We start from the raw sequence: 20,045 nt of genomic DNA on the forward strand, positions 1-20,045 counted from the left end.
ATTCTAATTACAACAGGTTATTACCAAGAAAAAAACAGAAAATAAAATTACCATTAAAGTTTGGAATTCGCAAAACTACTCAAAATTAAGGAATAGGCATTCTAATTTCAAATAACTTACTATACTACACTACAATAATGTTTAAACTACGTTCGGACGTATACTAGCTTCTTACTAAGCACAAATAGAATTGAAAATTCCAATTAGGCCTAAATTTAGATATTCGCAATAACTACCGGTAGGTACGGTACTCAAAGATTACCAACAAAGTTAAACACGTATACAGATTAATATTAGTACTACTTTGTCCTGCTGTGCTGTAATAGAAATGAAACCTGCCGTTTGCACAAAAATGCACACGAATTTAACAGGCAAGATACTATCTAATATACTGTATCTACACTACAATTCTCAACTGAAATGCGGTTATGTGATCTTTGCAGGTGGTGGATTACTAATATTTTTCCTACTCCGCGGGACGAAGAATAAACGTGTCCTTAAATGTTGAAAAATATGAGGTTGTTTACAATAATTTCTCAAAAGTATTTCTGTCTAAACTACGCCAGGGACTTGAATTGCAGTTACTGGAATGTAGGAACTTGATTATTAGCTAACCGCTCATAAATACTGAAATGTCGAGGGTGTGAAATATAAATTACGGATACTTTAACTGCCTATTCAGAACTACAAGAATCAGCTGATTTTTATTTGTATTTCCTTGATACACTACACCCTTTGTTCACAGACTGTAGCCAACAATGCCAATATTTGAATAAGAAGAGTGACAATAATCAATAACAATTACGACTGTTAACTATTTCGCCAGCGAAATACTGTCTATTCTGTTGAAATCCTTTCTTTAAACAAAATTTACAACAGTATCGCGTTATTAAAAGAAGTTATTACCTTCGTGATAGGTGGGACCGATGAACTGCTATTTGAAATACCCTGTCAAATGCCTGCACTAATAGATATAACCGCTGCCGAAGTTACGACTCCTTTTAATATCCCGTCTTTGTAAGTACCGTATTTTTATCAACAAACCTTCTGATATTTTAATAATACTATTAAAAAGATATATTTCTTCTTTCACACAGACCTAAATTACCGGTTGTAATCTCGCGAACGCCTACGGAGCTACTCAGTGTGAAAACTGTAAATAAATGCCACTAATCGCTGATTACTACAAATAAACACTAAACACAATTATTTGTGGAGAAAAATTTGGTTAATTTGGTTAATTTCTACAATTATTAACTACTTTATCACTGAGATAACACAGAGCTCTTGGAACAGTCAACCACTCGCTAGCGCATCCAACAATGGAAATCCTTTTTAAATTCTAAGCAATGTACGGACAAAACCCTTATTTTTTGTATATAGACTAGCTTATATACGCGTGCTTCGCTACGGGATTCTCAAAAAGACTGTTTTTGTGGTTTTCCTAACTGAAGTCAACTTCGGCCATTGCAAAAACGTCAATTGAAATGTAGCGATTAAAAGCAAGGCTTTCATATGAAATACTCAATCAAATGACAAACCGCACATTTTCTCACTTTCAACGAACAGTACTGCTGTGCCAATCTAACATTCCAAAGTTCCAGAGCTGGAGTGACCGGACCGAAAACAGCCGTGAACACTCCTCTGGCATTATACTGTTAAATATGCACTCTGCTCATTCCAGCCAGTGCCTCAGAGTAGGGATTGAATAGCTCGAATACTATGATGAACCAGTTCTGTTTGCTAGTGGCTTTACGTCGCACCGACACAGTTAGGTGTAAAAATGGGAAATCACGGAAAACCGTCTTCAGGGCTGCCGACAGTGGGTTTGGAAACCACTATCTCCCGAATGCAAGCTCACAGCCGCGGGCCTCTAACCGAACGGCCAACTCGCCCGGTATGAACCAGTTTGTTACGTATCAGTAGTAGAAGAAAATTTCGGAACCAGAGGAATGGCATGCTAAAGAAGAGAATTATCTAACTCCCCAGCTATTTCCCGCCAATATTCAGACAGGCTGTTATACTCGGTACGACCGGGTGAGTTGGCCGTGCGGTTAGGGGAGCGCAGCTGTGAGCTTGCATCCTGCGAACCCAACTGTCAACACCTGTAAAGATGGTTTTCCATCGTCTCCCATTTTCACACCACGCAAATGCTGGGGGTGTACTGTAGTTAAGACCAGGGACGCTTCCTTTCCATCCTAGCCCTGTCCTATCCCATCGTCCCCATAAGACCTATCTGTGTCGGTGCGACATAAAGCAAATTTAAGAAAAGATTGGTATACAGCAGTAATCCCCATCTATCCCACGTGAACGACTGCCTAAATGCAGATCAGTGTTGATTGAGTGATTGATTTAGTGGTAACAGAAGTCACAAAGCACATCACAACAAACAATGGTCAATGTAATGTTGTTGTTGATCAATGTTATGAGCTTGCTATATTGTAGGCTTTCACATCTAGTTTTCTTTCGACTGTCTGATATAAGGGCGTCTTACAAAATTATTTATAGCGTAGACTGTAGTTCCTTACTCCCCGACTTTACCTAACGATTTTCTTTAAAATCTGCTTACCCAATTTATTGTAACTCGGTGCTGATCTGGACTTAGCAACAAAAATACAAATTCATGAATATCTCTGTTATAGCCGGTACGGTAAAAAATATGTAAGACATAAATGATTGCAAATTTAATGCTATATGCCTTTAGTTATGTAGTATTTTTGTCGATAGGACCACTAAAAGCACAAATATTTGAGAATTAAATTTTAGTCCTTCCCCTAAACTAACATTTCACTCAGCGTGAATAACATTATTTATGATGTAGGTTGTAGCGACTTATTCTCTGACTTTGCATACCGATTTTCGTTAATAGAGGACCACTAATAACATAAATATTTGAGAATAAAATTTTAGGCCTTCCCCTAAACAACCATTTATTTCTCTCGGCGTGAATAAGATTATTTATGGCCTAGATTGTAGCGACTTATTCCCGGACTTTGCATACCGATTTTCATTAAATTCTCTTCAGCCGTTTTCTCGTGATGCGTGTACATACATACATACAGACAGACAGAAATTACGGAAAATTGAAAAGTGTATTTCCTTGTTACTGTGGAAATAATCGATAAAGAAATACCGTCCTTTTTAGATTCTGAGCAATGTACAGAGAGAACTCTTATTTTCTGTATATAGATTATGCTTCAATGAGTAGCAAATTTGACTTAATAAAATATTGGCTAATAGTTCACCTTAAATAAGAGGTTGTATAGTAGCAATTAAGTGTTTATTCAGTGATTGCTTGATACTATATCTGGGTATTTAATCCGTGGAAAACCATACATTGGATAAAAATTTGGTGATCGATGTCCGAGAAACATTCAGTACAGTGTAACATGAAATTCAAATTTATTCTTCAGGTTTCTTTCAAAGGAATGTTGTACCACAATGTTAAATTTGCCAATTTTAGGAACATTTTTCTCGTGTACTGTTACTGAAAATGTTATAAATTTTAATAGCTGGTAGAGGAAGGTTTTCTTTCCGTTGACCTATTTTTGTAGGCGACTACCTTGTATAATTCATTTTTTAGAAAAAATTTCAGTCCGCCTCTGTGGTGTAGTGGTTAGTGTGATTAGCTGCCACCCCCGGAGGCCCGGGTTCGATTCCTGGCTCTGCAACGAAGTTTGAAAAGAGGTACGAGGGCTGGAACGGGGTCCACTCAGCCTCGGTAGGTGAACTGAGTAGAGGTGGGTTCGATTACCACCTCAGCCATCCTGGAAGTGGTTTTGCATGGTTTCCCACTTCTCCTCCAGACTAATGCCGGGATGGTACATAACTTATGGCCACGGCCTCTTCCATCCCTTTTCCTTGCCTATCCCTTCCATCTTCCCATCCCCCAGGCCCCTGTTCTGCATAGCAGGTGAGGCGGCCTGGGCGAGGTACTGGTCATCCTCCCCAGTTGTATCCCACGACCCGATGTCTGAAGCACCAGGACACTGCCCTTGAGGCGGTAGAGGTGGGATCCCTCGCTGAGTCTGAGGGAAAAACCGACCCTGGTGGAAAACTGATTAAGAAGAAAAGAAGAAGAAGAAAATGTTTTCAAAATGTTAAAACATTTCCAAAATTTCCGAATATTTCCGTTTCATTAAAATTCATAATTTCTAAAATATTAAACTCTTTAAAAAATGCATCAATAATGTTCAGCCGAGTATCTGTATGATATTTTAGTTTTACTATTCTACGATTGTTAGTTCCCGAGAAAAATGTACTTAAACATTAGAAACATTAAATCTCAGAAAACAAGATTTAAAGTTGAACATAGTTTGTTACTCACTCTAGAACACCCCTGCGCTATATCCTGGGTTATGAGCATTTTCTTTATCCTCCCTGGCCCTCTTAGCATTCCTTGAGTGCACTCTTGCCTTCCTAGCTATAATGGTCACGCCATAATCCACTTTCTTGACACGGATACCATCCAACAAGGAAAAGGCCTTCATCATATTTTCCTCAGGTTGTAGGTCTTTTCCTAGTAGACGGCCTATTAGGCGACCTGCATGTCTGTGAAGACGAGAGCCCTACCTAGCATGATTTCTAATGTTGATTACGCCACACACACCCAACCCCTGAGCCATTGGAATCAACCAATTAAGGTGAAAATCCCCGATCCGGCCGGGAATCGAACCCGGGACCCTCTGATCTGAATAAGAAATGGCCACAACGCACAGAACCATCATTAAATGAAAGAACTGCATCATAAACACTAATATTTAATGTATCCTTAACTACAAATGCTGTTTTAGGAATTCTAGGCCATATTAAACTAATAAATTATTAATTTGGGTGCTGTTTTACCATACAAACATTTACGCATCAGTTTCTGATCAGTCAAACTTCTAAAATATGGCTGCATTTTATTGCACACTTCAACAGGCAATGAGTGCCTATGACTATGCCGTTCACGAGCTGCTAGAGCACGCTTTGTATTTGCACCATGAGGTTGGTTCTTTTGGCCACAAGGTATGACAAGACTCCTTGTCAGTTGATAGTTTATGAAAATAAATTACCCGGATATCCTGCTTCATTTTCATCTCATTGTCAATGTTCCTTCTGATTGCCATACCATAATAGTTCTCCAAACTTCTATCTCCTTGACTGTGAGTCTACGTTTCGCAGATAATGGTTTTCCACCTGGTAATTTTATGCCTCTCATATCCTCTCTCAACTTGCGAAGGCGGTTTCCCTTTTTTTCTGGACATGCCCAATACATTCCAGCTTTTCCACACTGGCATATGCATATGGCTTTGCTTCTACCACACTCTTGAAGCTATTACTGTCTCCACCCCCGAAATATTTTACATACCTTACCCCAAACATTTCAACTGACCTGGAAAAAATGTTTACTGCACCTGCAGTGTCCATGTTCCCACTGGACCCTAAAAAATTTACACTACAATCAGAACTTTCTTTATTTGATTTTAGTTTTTCATGACATTTTATAAATCTACACTTATGACAGTACTTACTCAGTACCTCTACCTAGGTACATCTAGCACTTTGCCATTATCCATGCTTGTTACACCATTCAGACTTGTATGCTCTCTACGCTGCCACGTCCCCTCAACAGACAAAGCAGATTTGCAGAATGATCATTAATTTCAATTGCATCATTGACAGAAGCCATCATAGAGGCAATAGCACAACGCTTAGCAGCTTCACATAATGTACCTGTACACTTCTGGAATCTTGTTGGGCCACTTGAAAGATTCATGACTGCACATAGTGTCTTACCAGCTAATTCACCTTTACGTATAGTACGCAATCCATACACAAACGTAATATTACTTTCATACCCACTGTCAACCTTCTTACTGGTACGAAATTAATACTGAGCTTTACAGTTTCTGCATTTGAGAAATACTTTACAACCAAGTACATACCTTGCAGTGGCATTTGCACCTTCATTATTCATGTTATTCATTACCGATATTAGATTGAGTACTTATGAAAGATCCTATACTTGAATCAGTGTTCAGCTTTCAGATGTAAACATGTACGGAAAACGCGCCGAAAACACAAGGAACAAGTGAAAGTTGTTCCGCGTGAACAAAGGAGTAAACCCTGAGCACGAAATATCTTCATAAATCAACATATCGCTCAAATAAAGTACGTGAAGTTCAAGAAGTTGACAGATGGCAAAAGGGCGGCGTGGCAATAGTGCTGCCCTTAAAGTAAATTAATATTTAAAAGCTTTAGTGGATAGAATGCCATTAGAAAACATATTTATCTGGTAAAGTATACTCCAAGGAATGTTTATGAGCAAAAAGATTGATATTTTGCCCGCTAGGAAGGCAAAACCTCCCCTTTCTGTGATGATAATTTAATGCAACCTCAGAAGAGCATGGAGTTAATTAATAGGGAAAAAATGTACTATTTATAATTATTTTTTAGAGAATTTACACTTAGTGTTTGTTTTCCTTTGCCAGCGCGAAATGTAATTTCACTCTATTTGCTTATTGTTGAATCCTTGTTCTTTAAAAGAAGAATGTGTTAATAAAAGTTCTATTTCTTATTTCAATAAGTTGATATCTTCCTTCTGACCCTATCGATCATACAAAGAAATGGCTACAACGGACAGAAACCACCTCTGAGATAAATAAGGGTCCTCAAGTATTTACTTGCGATGCCGAGGTCTTGAGATCGTCGGCGACAGGAGTAAAACACGAGTTAGAACCATCTAAAAATAGTTGTACACACGAGTGAGTAAAGCATAACCACGAACTCAGAGGGTATATTTTAGAAACTCAGCTGATATATTTCATTCTTCGCACAAAGTTCTAAAGGATTGTACCAATGTTTAATAATATTCATAAAATATGTTAAAACTCACCTTCAGGGGAAAGCCTGGCAATCACCAGTTTCTGAGCCACTCACCTGTAAAAAGTAAAATTGTGTGAATTCCCTGGCATGTAAATATGAATTAATGACGTTACCTTATAAACGTAGCAACCATGTAATAACTAGGTAATTCCAAAAAGTCTGAATAAGTTACCTAAGTGATCCAATATACTAAAGATATCCTATTTTTAAAAAACGTTGTGCTATTAAATGTTGTACTATGGATTTTTCGAATGTATAAAAATTGTCCTTTTATATGGTATAACTCACACAAAAAATCTCAAACCTTCCATGACCATTGAAGGCAACGTGAAACACAGTGAACCTTAATGGAATTTTTTAATGTAAATTAATTTTTCTTTCACAGTTTCCTCTAAATTAATAATGTTTTAAGCTTCTTATTTATCGTTAGTAAACTCGTGTCCTCGTCTCGTGGGTGTACAGCTCTTTTCAGTCACACTCTCCAATGGAGGTGAGCTGCATGCACCATTTCAACTACGTACTTTACCGATAATATTTTAGTTCGGTACTTCTCTGATACGTCACCTGTTTCGTCGCATTATGCCTTCATTTGATATTTGCGTCACACACTATTCATCATACTACGCCATATGTTACGTGGCGTTTTCTGCGATCGCTAACGTCTTTCTTAAATATATCCAAACTGTGTGTTTGCCTGACTCTCTACGTCTATATTTCACCGCCTGCGATTTTAATGTTTTTGTTCGAGTTACTACGGCGCTTTTCCATCTGCATTTATCTGAATCTGATTTCACGCGCTATCTCTCGGCTGTTCTTGGAACAACCGAGTCTGTCTTCTCGCTGTTATGTGATCCATTATAGCTGAAGACTAACAATCAAGCGATAGCCGGTAACTCTTAACTTGCAGAGCGAGAAGTGTGTGCTCCCTGTCCATTGCAATGCGAGTCCCATTAAAGTATCGTTTGTGGTGTCGTGGATCCTTACGCATCCTGGTTAGTAGAGAAAATGTATGTCTTCATTTAGTGAGGACACCAGCTCTTAATTTTCCGTCATATTTCTGTGTTAATGTTATCCTTCTAAACTTCTGAAATATCGCCAACCAAGTAACTCACCGTATTTGTATTCTGATCAAAGCAGACTACGCGTCATTACTGATGTAGGCCTATTACGTTATGTTTGGTGTATTCTTTACCAGCCAGTCTACGTGGCTATTTTCTGCATCCTTCTGTAATAATAATGTTATTTAATTTACGTCCCACTAATTACTTTTAGGGTTTTCGGAGGTGCCGGAATTTTGTCCCGCAGCACTAATTTTACGTGTCAGTAAATCTACCAACACGAGGATGGCGTATTTGAGAACTTCCAAATACCAACGGTCTGAACCAGGTTCGAGCCAGCCAAGTTGGAGTCTGAAGGCCAGCGCATGAACCGTCTGAGTCACTCAGCCCTGCTGCACCTTTCTGAAGAATGATATGTTCCTACTGCAGTTTTGATAAACATTTAAAGATGGTCCCTGGACTTTACTTCATCCACATTAATTTAAAAAATGAGTAGTGTTGATACTTAACCTAACCAGCTTCTAACTGAACTTAATAGTATGATTGATTTGGGTTCATCTATGCCTTCATGAAGTTATAAAACTTCCTTTGGTAAGTTACATTCTTTTCCTCCGTTTTTTTTTACATCGGCTGAAATTTCATGTTAACCTTAATTATGGTATTCTTTTTGTTGCGGCAAATTTTGCATATTTTCTTATATTTTAAATATTACTTTCTTTGGACCGTTTTAATCCTTGGTTGGTTAATTAATTTGTGATTTCCCTTGATATCTAGTGTTGAAGTTAATTTTAGAGAGGGTATATCCTTAATCTGCCCATTAGTCAATTCTAGTGCTTACATTTTTATCCCGCCCTGTAAAACGAAACACGATAATGTATAGCTATCGCGTTGTAAAATTGTATTACTTTTGAAGTCGGTAATTGATATTCAAGGTTACATTCAGCTCTGCGTTCCTTCTTGCGTTGAATCATTTCAGCTGTTCTCCTGTTGGGTGTGTATTCATAATTTTTTTCTGTTTAATCTGTTCTTCTTGTGTGGTTTGTTAAGCTGACTGTTTTGTACAGAATATTTGTTATTTTGGATTGTAAACGCTGATTTCATTTTCTTTTAGTCATTTTTATTTCCTTGTTCACTTATTTCCTTCGTTATCAACGATTCAAATTACTCGAACAACTTAAAAAAATTTCGATTAATAGATCATTGGTTTTGAGTCCCTTTCTCATCTTGTTTTAAATGAACCTTTCTGTAAACATTCCATAATTTGTAATGGTTAACCTTCTAATATTTACGATACTGGGATTTTAACTAATCGTTTCAGTCAATATGGTGTTAAACTGTGATGTAAGTAGGGTATAGATTACCTTTTAGTTACCAACAATCGAGAAAATTTGGGCAATTAATTATTACCTGGTACAAATAAATTACCTTCCTTCAATTTGTGGTGAATTTTTATTGTACATGAATCAATATTAAAATATTCCTTTTTGAATCTAATTCGGAATTTCGTTCGAGTAGATTTTGAACACCTTTCGGATCCTGTCCTCTGCCGCGCACTTCCAAAGGAGTTCTGTTTTGAACTCGCCAGCCTAGCGGAACGGATGACTGTTTGTGTCTTGTTTTTTTCTTGTTTGTTGAGTGCTCCCGTCTAGCAAATCTTGTACCCTGAGTTTAACGCCGACTTTACCCCGAGTTTATATTCTAATTTTCTTAATGTGATTGCAGTTTTGTGGTAGCAGCCTTCCTGTCATTCTTAAATCTCTGGCAGTTGCGGGAAATAAACCCGGACCCAAGAGGACAGCAGCTAATAGCGCTAACCGTTAAGCTAATGTACACAGTGTCAAACTAAGTGGCCTGGAATCATGGAGAAAGAGGAATAAAATTGATTCAAAACGATGATAATAATCGTTGAATCGTTTAGAAAAATACGCTGACTGCCAAACTGAAAAATACCAAGCAAGGTTTAGATAAGGTATGTCTTAATCGTCAGAAACCACTGTCTTCGAAACAAATGTCTTCTAATAACCTTCGTAAACTGAGAAAAACCATATGAGTGTGTTGAGAAAGTTAGACTCTTCAATGTGCTGGAAGAATTCGGTACAGATAAAAATACCTTAGCAAGAATTAAGCAAACATTAGAAAACACAAAATCCAAAATAAATTATCTAGAGGGAATCTCAAAACCTTTCGAAATCAGAACTGGGGTTAGACAAGGTGATGATCTTTCTCCAATACCTTTTAAATGTATATTAGGGAAAGTGATCATAGGATGGTTAATCGAACTCCAAGAAAAAAATATTCACGAAATCAGAATTGTATACAAGATCTCCGACATTAAATTGAACTGTTAAGCCTTTGCAGATTATTTACCTATTTTATCAGACCATACAGATACTGCAATGAAAAGATCAATCTTTTGAAGGATATAGTAGAAAATAAAGGGCTACAAATTTATTTTAACTAGGCGGAATTTATCGCAAACATTAAAGATACTTAAAAATATCTTAATATGAAGTATCGAAAAATTAATAAAGTAAACAAATGTAAGTGTCTTGGAGAAATGATTTAGCCTAGTGATCTTGATAAGGAAAAATTGAGATCACAAAAATTAAACTAGGTTATCAGTTAAGTAAAAATATTTACAACAAAAATCAATGTCAATAAAACCGAAACGTCATTATTACAAAATCATCATAAAACCGAAATCCCTGTATGCAGCTCCATGTGTGGTCGTAAACAAAAGTGTGGAAACTGATCAATAAGAAAATAAGGAAATGAAAGTAATCAGAATACTTCTTGGTCCAAAGAAAACTGAAAATGAATAAAGGAAAAGGAACAACAAAGAATTTTATTTGAATAATGTAAAGTTTCCTGAGATTGTCAGAAAAAGGAGAAGTACATTTTATGGCCACTTGATTTGAATGAATCCACAATGGGTAACGAAGAGAATATCTCATCGTTTCGATAAAAGTCCCAAAACACTAATCCGATGGTCCATCGTGGTTAAACATGACTTGGCTGATCTTTGTACCACAAGGAGATGTATTAGATAGAGCCCTTTTCAGAAAAAAGGGTTAAGAAGTTTTGTGGATTCCAGGAGAAAGACAAGAAGCAAAGGAAATTTTTCCGGACGGAGAAGAAAGGAGGAGGGAACACAGCGAAGGAACGAAAGCATATTGGAAAAACAGGAAGGCAAGGAGAGGAACCAAGTTAAGAAGTGACTTCACGAGGTACACAGATGGGCAAAATCGAAGAAACAACAACAACAATAATAATAATAATAATAATAATAATAATAATAATAATAATAATAATAATAATAATAATAATTTATCACAAATCTCACAACCTACTTTACATTAACTGGTTCATTCTGCAGCGAATATAGCACAGTCACGTGGTTGGGAGTACATCGAGAGCCTGATTTATGAGAAAGATCCTGCAAGTTGTGGGAAATGGCCGATAATAGTAATAGGGGTATTAGTAGTGGCAGTGAGTCAACCCGGTACTAAATGTATAGCACGTCAGGTCCCAGGTCTGATTCCCTGCTCTGTCAAGGACTTTATCCAGGACTGAGGTCTCGAACGGGGTTGACTCAGCCCCACGAGACCAAGTGAGGAGCTGTTTGATACCGAAGCCAAGTAATACGTCTGGGAATATCGTCACGCTGAGCACATGGCACAGCAAAGGCTGTGGGCTATCTGACTGGGCAGCAGTCGTCTTGGCAGGCCAGTTCCTCTAATGGTCTTTATGGGACATAGTTCCTATTGTCTTGCCTCTTCTTCGTCTTCTACCGCTTTTCCCGCACCTTATGGGGTCGCGATTGTTAACCGTGTCGCATATGTGACTCTGACCCTGTTTTACGGCCGATTGCCCTCCCTGACGCCAACCCTATTTGGAGGGATGTAATCACTATTTCATGTTTCTGTGATGGTTGATAATGAGGTGTGTTGTCTGAATGTGAAGAAGAGAGTTTTGGGACAAACACAAACAACCAGTCCCCGAACCAGAAAAATTAATCGCAAGCGATTAAGACCCCCGCCCCGGCCGGGAATCGAACCCGGAACTTCTGAACCGAAGGTCTGAATAATGACCATTCAGCCAAGGAGTAGTTCCTACTCTCTTGCCTCTTGGCGAATATCATAATTTGTTTTAATAGTAATGGCATGTGGCCTCCGGATATGTCTTTCGAGTTGACGCCCTACAGGCGATTTGCTCATCTGTGAGAATGGGGCCGAGCGATAAGTATTAACCAATTAAAGTTTAAATCCTGAACCCGAGACCCTTCGGAAGAAAAGTCAACACGCTAGCCATTTAGCCATGGAGCCGGATATATACAACTTCTCTTGAAACTCCCATTGTTGTCGGTATACTATATAGGCCCTACTTGTCATTAGTCATTCAGTTTCACTGTAGCTGAATAAGGCAGAATGAAGATACGATCATGAGCTATAGGAACCCCGTGGGATGTTCTTTCTGAGGTGCGCAGTAGTATATTCTCATCCTCTGTCGTAGTCTAGGAGTTAGCACTGTAGCTTCCCGTCTCTGGCACCAATTTAAGATCGGTTCGAGGGACTCAAATGGGCTGCACTCAGTTCGGGTAACGTAACCTAATTAGGAAGGTGTTCCACTCTTGACTATACTAGAAGCTCTCCGCCATAGTTCTTTGCATTAATCATCATCTAATACCATGAAGCTACGTAACATGTAGCCCATGGCCGTTTCTTAGCCTCAGTTAATTACAAATTCACTTACCAGAAGAGATGTTTATCGGACTCGACACACGCTCTTAGCTGTTCATCATGACGTCATAAGTCCCTTGTATAACACAACGACAATGATGAAGAATTACGCACCGTATACATTTATTAATTTGTGGCGAGACAGTCACATTTTTACGTATGGGCTAGAAAATATTTGTTACCCACATCGTGGTATCCCAGCCCCATATATCCTAACGATCTGAAAAATATGCTACCGTTCCTCACGCAACCAGTCCGTCTAATGAACAACGCGAAAAAATAATTTATAGGGGAGGATAGCTGCCCTGCTTTACTTCTTAAAACAATAATCACGACGACCACCACCATAATTTATAGGGTCATTTATGGTCTGTATTTAAATGGGATTGGAAACCAGTAAACACATTTTTTGGCTCGAATAGCAGAGCATCTACGGGTGTATCTCATTCTCCGATTCCTCAATCGCTCTCTTTAGTGACGCCAGATTTTCAGAACAGCTGATAGTGACGCAATTAGGAATCCGACTGTCATTCCGACAGGGGTCTCTACGTACAGTATATTAATATGAAGTACATACCTACATACATACATATAAACTTAATAGACTGCTATGCCTATCAACGTACAGTTTGCAAGCCTCTGTAAGGCAAATGCACACACCCACAATCCTTTATTTGCGACTGTCTTTGTTGATGCGTTCAGCTCCTCAACTCTCATATTTATATCACTATAAAGAGAGACGAAAAAATTTCGCCTTGCTCTCCCTCTTTTTCTCTTACCCTTCACGGTTGAGTCCATTATTCTCCCAGATAACATATATTCCTCTATGAGTCTCATACGTCCCTACCATCGAAGACGGTTTACACGCACAATTGCATCCATCATTCGTAAATTAGTCTGTAGCTCGCAACTGCGAATACCTTACTACCAATTTCCCACTTGCTCTACCAGCTATCATCCCCGCAACATTCATGTACGTTACTTATAGTTAATGAGTTAAATATCCTGAATACACCCATATTTCACTCTCATACAGAAAGGTGGTCTGTAAACAGACGTAAATATTTATTTTTCAGAGCAACTGTGAACTCACTGCGTTAGCTGCCATACACGCTAATTCGATTTCATATAATATCCTACCATCATGAAGCATACACGTATCAAATTTCTTCAAATATTACAAATTAGTATGCCTTATTTGACTTTATATCCTACTACATTTTTCCGCAACAGACACCAGTTTAGTCTCGGAAACGCAAATTTGGATATCATATTTTCTGTACCTCATTTCAGGCGTTAAAGTGTTAGACTGCAGGATATCAGCACAATCTACCATTAAAGCCTACTCGTTGGCATAAGCCAAACTAAATACTTCTAATTATATTCAGATTAGTCAGTGTTCTATTACACTTGATATTTATTTCTCAAGTAGACAAGGGATAAATAATACACTTGCAGAGATTTGGCATACAAGATTTAGACTCTCAGCTGATGATCAAATATGGTAGCAATACAGAAATGATGATTTCCTTCTCTAAGTGAAAGTCTCCGAAGGAAGTTTCTGACGGTGCCACTTTGTGACAGAGTCGATAGATAAAGCAAATTTGATTTGGCAGCCTGTAAGAATCCTTCAAGTTAGTGTTTGTACATTACAACTGGCTGAGTTGGAAACCCAGATGGATGTTTGTGGGAGTTGAATAGCACGCGACTTGAAGCTGTTCTACGGAGAGAAAGAAACAAGACAAGAGGCGATGAAGACGGAGAGCAGGAAGAAGAAAGACGAGGTTATGTTGTGTGTGGCTTGAAGCGCACTCTTGGCCAAGACACAAGGGTCTGTGTCGCCATCGATCGCAACCAGTCGTGGTCATGTGCTGAAGTACCAGGCTCCTTGCCGTACAGTACGGAGATTGCTCATCTGATGATGTTAAACATACTCGGAAATATTCCAGCGTCCCCATACAGAGCTGTGGTGAATTATAATTAAACAGCCTATGTATTCTGCAGTTAATCAATAATACTTTATGAATCCAATATAAAAGAAACTTAAAGTCCTAAATAGAACATTTCTCAGGAGGAGGTTTTATTTCTCGCATGCATGTTGTACAACCAACTGCCAGAAAATATCAAGGGAATTTAAAATTTTCTGAAATAACCAGCACAGGGTGCATCTGTAAATGTTTTAGTGAACCAATGCAAACAGGAAAAAGGTTGAATGAGCAAGAATTATTAACCATATTAGTTGAATCTTCCCGATTTTTCTTACTGACAACGCTGTTACCAACCAATGCAAAGAAGAGACCTCAGGTATATACGCTATATTTTAAAACCTTGCTCTACAGTAAGAGATAACATTATTCCCCTTATCAGATATTAGTACAAATTTGTTCTGTTGAGGAATCTATAATAACATTGCTAGGGATGGGAAGAAATCGGCCGTGGCCTTAATTAATGTACAGCCCGAGCATTTGCCTGGTGTGATAATGAGGAACCTCGGAAAACCACCTTCATTTCTGCCGTCATTGGGGGTTCGAACACACTATCTCCCGAATGCAAGCTCGAAGCTGCGCGACCCTAACCACATGGCCAAATTTCTCGGTCTCCTCGTTCGTAACTCTTGATACAAGATAATTTAATTGATAATATTTGTAACAAGACTAAGGGAATAGGTGTTCTTTCCCCGTGCGATTATATGCAGAACTCTGTAATACTCACTTTTTCAAGAATGCTACTGAATAGTCGAATGATAGTATTTTCTGTGTATGAAGCTTACTGTACTAGTACCTGTAGCGATTTTTATCGAAATTACATTATATACGTACACAAACCAAGTTGTCTTCAAAGGCTGTTTTACGTGGCTCTTGTTGCCGTTCAAATTACTAAAACAAATAAAGAGAATAAAGGGTTTCAGTAGGAAAATTTATTGAAGTAATCAGTTACATTCGTTGAAGTGGTTTTATACAAGTGATATCAAAATGGACCGTAGGCAACATTCTGAGTAGAGTGTTGCTAGGATTAATGTAATGAGTAAAATAATATGACTGAAGAAGAGGAATTAATACATATTCATTGGATTAGAGAACGGCTACAAGAAAGTTATACTTGTAGAACTTGATGGATCAAAAGAAATACAAGGCTTGTTTAAGATTGACACCTGCAAAATTTTGACCATTTATTGAGAATAGTAAAGTAAACTCGTGACCTCATGCATTTATTGAGAATGATTGAGAATAATGACTGCGCATATGGAGCGATAAAGAAAACGTTTATGAAAGACTCTATGCCAGTAAGAGTAAAGTTAATGGTATCATGTTATTTATTCAAATTGAGTTTCGGGTGACTAAAATGTTCTTTTCTAAATTTTACTTTCTCCACCATTTTTCGACTTTCTTAAGTCACCTGTTAGTGTAGATTAGCCACTGATTCTACGGGCTTTGTCCACGTAGGGATTTTTCTACTCGTGTAAGGAGTGTCTACAACATTTTTTTGGCTATCAAAGTCTGAATTTTCAATTTTTGTTTTACAGGTTTTGCAATTTGTAGAACCATTTCATAGCAGGGGTGCAAATTTCATCTGCTCGGGAACTACACTTCTTGGATTTTTTAATCATAGCACATCCCTAGGAGTAGTTTAAAATTTTTGACAGTCAAATACTTCTGTGTTAATTCGTGCCACTATCTTAGTTGTTACGGTAGTTTCGTGGATCACAGAGGGAAAGGAAGCGCGTCGGTTGAAAGAGCAAAGAGAGCACATCAATAACATTACTAAAATGTTACATTTTATTCCTCTTTTCCAGTTAAAATAAAAATTACAAACAATTGGAAGAGCCCTTTGCTTATAATGAATAATCTGAACAGAAAACAGTAGGGAGATATTCCAAAACGCTCCTAGAAAAAGAGCCTAACAGCACTCTTAACATTTCACGCAAATTTCAAACTTCAAATTTCACAACTTTGAATGATCCCCTGATCATACCGACACAGTTCAAAATCTGCGCCGGCTTTTACCAATAGAACAGGAGCCGTGGCTCAATAGATTACCATCTTCCGAGCCACTAGGGTCATACTATTACCTAAGGGTGATAACCCATTACCTTAGCGAGAATGGGTTACACTTGTTATTCAGACAGAAAATAAATATGGATCAAAATATCCAATGAAGAAAGAGGAGAAGGCCAATACCAATATAGGAACGAAAAGGAAAACTCAATTAAGCATCAAGAGTAGGAGGCTGCAACAGCACTCCTTACACGAGTAGAAAAGTCTCGAGGTGGACAAATCCCGTAGAATCAGTGGCTAATCCATACTAACAAGTGACTTAAGATGCCGAAAATGTGAGAGAAAGCAAAATTTAGAAAAGAAAATTTTACTCACCCGAAAATCAATTGAATGAAGACTAGTGAGGGGAGGGTACCACACTCGAGCCTCCAGGAAATGTTAATTCGAAGACCTACCTAACTTTAAAAATAATGAAACTAAGCCTTAACCTTCCAGGACACATACCAAATACTGTGTTTATTTATAAGGCTGCTAGCCATCTTCTTTATAACTCCAAGTTCGAAGACATCTTCTCAAAGTTGAAGTCAACATATAGCTTCCCAAGTTTAGAGTTTAAAACCATAAGGTTCTCTCCCTACCTTTTCACTATGTCAGATTTATTCAGCGTCGCCTCTTAAAAACCAACCCCATATCGCCGAGTCTCGTCACTACGGTCCACTCCTCTTCTCAGCCGAAACGCTTCCCCTTATAAAGGGCACGGTAGGGACTTTCGAGGCTAGGATGACGTGATCCTCAAGGCTGATTGGTTACTTCCATATAGCGAAAGAGTCGGCAACACGATGCCACTTCTTACAGTATTACCAATATACAGTTCACTCATGAAATTATCTACTACTTAATAAACTCCCACACATGGGAGAGACTTCTGTTATCGTAATGTCAAAGTATACCCACAAGTAGAGCACTCTCTCGGCTTAAGTATGACTTTCTTGTGAAAGTTCACAAAATCGTAGAAATGGGGGGGGGGGGGCGAGCGGGGGGGGGGGGATTAAATGTGCGGAGAGGCCAAACATCCGGCACATTGTGAATAGCGATCTCTCACAATTAACTTTTCCTTTACTGAACGGTTATCACATCCCATAGGTCCTTACTGTGTATCCATCGACCAACTGGACGAATTAAACAACAATGAAAACCGTGACACACTTGTAACAACACTCGGCGGAAAATTTTCCATATGGCAGGTGTGGCGTACTGCTAGCATTCCAGAAATTAGAACCGTGGTGTGGGAGCATATGAGGTTCAACTCATTTGACTGGCTTCGCTACTGTTTCAAGTAATTGATTAAGGTGCCTGATTAGCTGTTTATACTTTTTTTGAGCAATTTGGCTACATGGTTCTTGAGTGTAGCTGTAAGCTCGATTCGGAAGTTGGAGGGTTTGAACCACACTGTCGGCAACATTAAAAATTGTTCTTCGGTGGTATCCAATTTCCAGACCAGACAAATGCTGGGGCACTATCTCAGATAAGATCACGGATGCTATTTCTAGCCATATCATATCCCAACATCGCTATAGGACCTATCTGTGTCTATGCGATGTAAATATGTAGGAATGAACACTATTCAAGTTGCCTACTTCTAGTTATCTGAACGGCTACTCGAGTCATGTAAATTAGCCTTAAAAATCATGTCAAAACCGAATTCCTCCTGCCATATCTTTCTGGTATGACGACGAATCCACCTCATTTCGAGGTTACCGAAACATAAAATTTGATACCGTTAAATGCATCACAAAACATCCAGCTTGCATGCACGATATTAACTGCTAATGGAAAACCCTGTCCGCACGACGATGGAAATTTTACTTATGGTCAACAGTTCGCCTGTGAATATGTCCTCCCTCTTAACTGTTCCGACTTATTTTCTTCTCCTTCTTCAACATTGGTATCCTTTCAGTTTGATTCTATAGATTTTATAACGCTCCTCACTACCATAGTTGCATTGTCTGGCTCCATGGCTAAATAGTTAGCATGCTGGCCCTTGGCCACAGGGGCCCCTGGGCGATTCCCGCCAGGGTCGTGAATTTTAACCATCATTGATTAATTCCGTTGGCACGGGGGCTGGGTGTATGTGTCGTCTTCATCATCATTTCATCCCCATCACGAAACTCAGGTCGCCTACGGGAATCAAATCACAAGATGCTTGTTGTTTAAAGGGGTCTAACATCGAAGGTCATCGGCCCTCGAGTCGAACGTGTCCTCGGACACTCCCAGCACTAAATCAAGCCATACGCCATTTCATTACCATAGTTGCATTAACGTGTCTGTGCATACGCTACATTCGTGTTTGAAGGAGTTTCTGATGCTAAACTGAATGAAATCTTACAATTCCTACTTTTGCGGGTGTTTTCTGGTTATTTTTTCTTCTTCTGAACTAGCACCGTAACTATACAGCTCTTCACTCCATCACTTCACCCTTTTTTCTTTGCTACTTGCTTTACGTCGCATCGACAGAGATAGGTCTTATGGCGACGATGGGACAGGAAAGGGCTGGGAGTGGGAAGAAAGAGGCCGTGGCCTTAATCAAGGTACAGCTCCGGCATTTGCCTGGTGTGAAAATGGGAAACTACGGAAAACCATCTTCAGGGCTGCCGACAGTGGGGTTCGAACCCACTATCTCCAGAATACTGGATACTGGCCGCACTTAAGCGACCGCAGCTATCGAGCTCGGTACTTCACCCATTATAATACACGGAGTTGTCTCTCTATTAAATTTAATTTCTGCTTTGTCTCCCTTTGCTTGCCCTATTTTGCTATTGATGCCATTTCTCATGCAATTCTACCCGCTGTTATGAGTATGGCAATGCAAACCTCTTTTTCTGATACAATTTCTAACACACAGATTAACACATGTGTGCGATTTGTAGCGCATGTACAGTATGTACTTGGCCCAGTGTTATGTCCGGACGCTCCTCCTGAAACCGAACCTTTGTGGACGGATGTATTCGGTATTGCGTGCGTGTATGGTGGTTAGTAGTGGTGTGTTTTGTATGGATGAATAGGTGTGTATTAGAACATGTATAAAACACAGACACAATTCCCCAGCCAGAAGAATTAACCACACGTGACTGAGATCCGTAAGTCAAAACCGGGACCTTCTGAACCAAAGTACACTGTGCTGAATTTTCTGTATATTGGTGCTTGATGAGTCGTCTGGAAAGAATTAGAAAGTCTCATCAGCCTATGACCAACGCTGAAATAATATAATTAAAATATTCGTCATTTGCGTCTGAAGAAGTGTAGCAGTATCTTAGTCAAGATAATGAGCAGCTTGTCCGTTTTGACATGGCATAATCCCAAAAATATATCGTATCCAGTCCCTT

The sequence above is a fragment of the Anabrus simplex genome, chromosome 2 (genome assembly GCF_040414725.1).
Source record: "Anabrus simplex isolate iqAnaSimp1 chromosome 2, ASM4041472v1, whole genome shotgun sequence".
NCBI classification, from domain to species: domain Eukaryota; kingdom Metazoa; phylum Arthropoda; class Insecta; order Orthoptera; family Tettigoniidae; genus Anabrus; species Anabrus simplex.